Source organism: Lates calcarifer, linkage group LG13 (assembly GCF_001640805.2).
Source record: "Lates calcarifer isolate ASB-BC8 linkage group LG13, TLL_Latcal_v3, whole genome shotgun sequence".
Classification (NCBI taxonomy): Eukaryota; Metazoa; Chordata; class Actinopteri; family Centropomidae; genus Lates; species Lates calcarifer.
This window is the reverse complement of record NC_066845.1, coordinates 17,711,163-17,716,559: the sequence shown is the minus strand read 5'-3', so window position 1 is coordinate 17,716,559 and position 5,397 is coordinate 17,711,163.

Sequence of the window (5,397 nt, the reverse complement as noted above, 5' to 3'; positions counted from 1 at the left end):
AGTTCAGTGACTATTTTTGCATTTCCTCTCCCCTTCACACTGTACTTAATGTAGTCTATATACTACTCAGAAAATAAATATCCCACGGTAGTGTTTATTGTGTGCAGTTTTATTATATGAATCAAACGTTTGTCTATTTTATATCTGGCTCCAATCTAGTTGTAGAAAAATCTCACATCACACATCATAATAATACAGTACTGTATGTATTATTATGCACAGAATGAGGTGGTAGAATGAGGTGGTAGGCAGGCTTGTGACTGATAAAGTCCTTGAACACAGCCCAGCTTTTTTTGAGAAAAATCATGCTGCAAAGTTTGCTCAAAAACAAGAAAGAAAAAAAAAAAGAAAAATCCCACATGCCTTTTGAATTTGAAGAGGAGACAGGAAATGAACCGTGCTGCCCGTGCCTCCAACAAGCAAAAATCACCTGATTATAAATAGAATATCTCCTGAAAACAATACTACTTAACAAAAAGTACATTTCTTGAAATGGAAAACATTGTTTGCTATTGTCATATGATGATGCTTTCCCTGGTTGCCTTGTCTCCTCAGATTTAGACACTGAAGACAACACATCACAAGAGAAAATACAGCAAGGACATATGGGAAAACTTCCCAGGACTCTGGCTGCTTGCATCATCGTCCAGGCAGTAACAGCTGTGGTGTGTTTGTCCCCTCTGGCTCTGGAGGGGCCGGTGCTGTTTTCCACAATTCCCTCCCCCCCGGATGCGAGCCACCACAGCCTTGGCCTTTTACTCACCATTATCTACCACTCAGGCTGACAGACAGGTCAGTAATGATTGTCACATCAGATTAATGCCAGTGACCACTGGCAGTTTCTGCTAGACTTCCTGCTGTCAGGGAAATTTGGCCCATTTATGCTAAGGATATTACCGATGCGTTGATGTCAGGGAAGATGGGTCAGGTTTCCAGGGTGGAAAGCTTCTGAGGCAAGCTCTCAGGGCTTATGCAAAGCAACCTGTCAGCATGTCAGTGTCTCTTTCAGCTCGTCCGAGGCTCTTGTAATGAGTGGGGTTACACAGGTAAAGATTACACCTGCTTTGGGAGCAATAATGACGGATGGTTAGGAGAAATCAGGACAAGAGAATTTTAAATCAGCTGCAAATTGTTAAGAGTTTCATCTTTATGGAAGCTGCCTTATAGACATGTATCCAGGTATGGATGGATCATGAGACAGTGGGGCCTGAAGCACAGACAGGGCCCCTGGGCTAGTGCCTTATAGACCCAATCAGTACTCTATCTATGCATTTGGTTGTATGGATAAGTCTGTGGTGCTTCCAGGCAGCCGATATGTATGGTTCTAACTGTGGAGCATTACTCATCTTAATTTGTCGACAGCTGAACTTAGGTGAAACCAGGTTACCAAATTGAGACAGCTGAAAATGCAGATCTCTGTACTCCTTTAACAAAGCTGTGGTGAGGTAAGTCAGAGAAAGCTAATTTGAATCAATTACTGGAAATGACCTCAAAATGAAAAGCTTGTTTTGATCCCCCTTGCTGCCAAAATCCCCGGTGGCCTGTTTGGATGTCGTGTTACGTGTTAAGACTCTGTCCAATAAACAAGCCCCATGTGAGTCCATGTGACTTTTGCTCACAAGTCCTGGATCCCTTCTAATTGGGTAGTAAGACCTTTAATGTCTCCAAAACAGCAAGCAAACACATCCTTTCACAGGAATGAAGCAGGCTGGCCATCAAGTTTTACATTTTGACCTGTAATTACACTAATATGTCAATCATTTCCTGATGTTTAAATGTCAGGACACACTGCCAAAAGCAACTCTTTAGGTTTTGTCCAAATATGCTGCATTAGATATGACAGGTAATGCCACTGACTATGTTGGCTTGGAGCCCATCTTTGCGTTTGACATGGACTGGCATAATGTTACTAGTCAGTCAGTTGAAGTTAAATGTTTGTTCTTTAGCTATAGATTGCGGCTGAAAGTAGATGGGTGGAGACTGGCCCCCTGCGTAGGCCTCAGGGGAGATAAACATTGTTTATCCTGTTTTCTCAGCAGCAAATTGAAGATTTGCGAACATGACCTTAATAAAGTGCCACAATCAGGCACAGAGCAGGAGCTGGGCAACAAACAGGTAATTTCATCATGACGGCAAAATGTAAGTGAGCAGCAGAATAGAAGAACACATTTGTTTGTGACTGAGTGCTGAAAGGGATGATCACATCCAAGTAACAGACAAACAATATTATAAAACCCACCAGTGTTTTCTTGCAAGTATATATATCCAAGCTTTATTTGTTCTTAAATTAGTTTGATTCTGCTTACTACAAAACAAGGATTTTTTTGCTTGTTTTTTACCAGTCTACTACAGAAGCCATGCAGTCACTCATGTTGTCTTAAACCCCTTTATCTCAACAACACGAGAGTCACAGTTGGATTCAAATCAAACCATAAAAAACTGATCACAGCTTAAAAAGGTAAGCTATTGTTTGGTTTGGTCATAATCTTTTGTGATAGGGTCACACTTCAAAATCAAGGTCTGCATCAGTGTAGCCATATGAGTGTAGTGCTGAACCATAGAACTGTAAAAAGTCTAATCTTAGGGAAATGCCATTCCTGAAATAGTAGGAAATCCACTAACAGCTTATGGTGTGATTGTGGTGTGGGGTTATATTATAGTACAACAATAAAAAGGTCATGTATTTTTTAAAGAAAAAACTAATTTCTTGGCTTTTCTTTATTTAACACAGCATTGCTTTCAGTTGTTATTGGCAGCCTCCACTGCAAGACATTTTAAAAAATAAGTAATGGTAAATTACCAAAAGGGTCATGCCCTGTGACCTGTTATACAAATGTGACTTAATTAATTCAGGCTAATTTCCTGTTATCAGGCTAAAATTACCTTGTTATCCTGTGTATCCAGCTAATTTGCTTCTTTGAGAGCATTTAGGACTGATTTGTTGAACTTGGATCTGCAGAGAATTGAAAACATGATCAGTATTGGTTTGGTTGGCTGAGTGCTGATCATGTAATTGCAGTTACATGAGGTAGGTGTGTTGAGAACTCTTCCAGCATGCACTGGGGCAAAAGAGTCATCAGCATAAGTCCCAAACAATTTTATATTACCAGTGATCACCAGTGGTGTAGGTCACACTTTTAAATGATAATCCTATGACTGATATGAAACCTTACTCATATTGAAAAATAACTTCTGAGTTAATTATTTAATATGATTTATAGCTCAAATGACAGTTTCCCAATTTTTGATCAAATTAAATGCCATGTTATATTAATTGTTGTATGTGTAGGAAATTAAATTGTGATAGTAACCTCAACAGATAAAAATGATTTCTCAGTGACGTTTGTGGCTGCCTGATGTACCACAAGGCCCCATGTCACCTGGCAGGGTGTTTTTGGTTTGGTTTTGGTTTGTTCTTTGTCATTTTAAACGGACCGAGGTATAATTTGTAGCATCTGTGGATGTGTGTAACTCAAGTGGTAGAGAAAATTTGTTTGTAGTTCAATCTTTCTTCTTGTCTATATATTGAATGGTCCTTAGGTAAGACACTGAGCTCAAATTTGTTGTGTTTTTATATATTAAAAGTATGTTTGTACTGCATTTGACTTGAGGACATCTCTGTGTTTATTTCAAATAATATTTGGTTGTGTTTGTGATCTGAAGCCTAACGTTTTATTGTCCATCTTTTGTTTACAATTGTCCCACAGAGAAGCTCCAGGCAGAATGATGAGTCAGAAAAGTGCAAAGTTACAAAATGCAAATAAGAAAAAAGAAGCAAACATGACAGTGTGTCAGTTCCAGTGATGTGGGCAAGCTGACTAATCACAACAGGGGACAGGGGTTTTTAAATTTTCTCAAGCTTTGTCTATCCCAGGAGTTGGGTCTGCTGAGTCAGCATGCTGAACCTGATTCATATTCCTAATGTGCAACATTATTGTAATGTAAATCACCACATCTCTGCCACTGGCCACTGAGACAGTAAGAATGAACATCACTTAGCCTACCCTAATCATTCCAGCTGCAGGGAGTCTAAAATACAAGGTGACAAACACCTGAAACTTCTCTGGGTTGAGGAGTTTATTCTCAGCAGGTAAACAACTACTGATTGCTGATTACCCCACATGAATCTGAAACAAGGCTTGCTCTAATTAGTATAACATAAAACCCTCCTTCACCGACAACTTATTAGCTGTACACTTTCATTTTACATTTTCTTCACTTATTCAGTCATTTAATCACTTATTTATCAACACTTGTTCAGAGTCACATATGAACAGTGAGTAGTGAGTGATCACACAACAGCTTAAATGTTCTTATATTGACACAAGTTGCAATTTCCCTAACATTGGGTGATTGCTGCTGTCACACTGACCAGATTCAGATGTTAGCAGTGTTAACATTTATTATGGCAGGTCCATTTGCTCTCCATATCGTTTGCACTTACTTCAATTTGTCAATAGATGGTATTGCAGCCCTCAAAACTAAAATCATTAAGAAGCATCGGTAGGTTCCCTTTCGGTTTTTGCTGTGTGTGTAGTGTGATTCCTCAGAGTCTGTTGAAGAGTAATTTTGAATATAAATAGAGAAGATTATCTAACTATTACTTACTGTTTTCCTGCAAGTTCTTCCAAGTTAACTCCAGCAGAGTCTATCTGACAGCAGTTAAACAAAGCATCCCATCTGGTCACTCGCCAAAAAACTGTAGTTAATATAAAAGAACCAGAGAAATTGTTACTTTATGAAGCACTGATTAATTTATCCCTGCAGAGACCAGGTGCGAGCACAAAGTCATCACCTCAATACCTCTGGGAGCATTTTTGTGATTATTTCAAAAGAGTCTAAGTCTAATTGCCAATATGCCTGACCGGTGACCTGAAAACCAAAGCTCTGCGGGCCTTTGGACTTTTAAGAATGTTAGGCCACCTCCAGTGACAGTCATATTCATTTTCTTTTTTCATATAACAAAGAGACACAAAGCTATGCTCATTTCAGCAGCTGATGTGAGGAGGTGGTGAAACACCTTTTCATTATAGTTATCTTTTTAGTTTAGCTTTTTGGATCAAAAATAAATGTTCATAGTTGTGAAATGAGACAATTAGTGAAAGCCAAGATTCAAAAGAGTTGTCATTATTAGAAATTCTTCATGAAAGCCAGAAATGGGTTGCGATACACACAGCAAATACAGTATTTGGTTAATTTCCCAAAAGACTAAAGACTGTCTCAGCGGAGACCGCATGCTTATACCCAAGTTCACTTTAATCATGTAGTAACAATTTTCAGTGTTGTCTCAAGTGTTTTAAATATGAACATGGTTCAGGATTTATTCTGTCACAACCCTTGTTGAAGAAGAAAACTTTACAAAATGGCACAGCTTCTGCCAATCAGTTGGCCCATGTA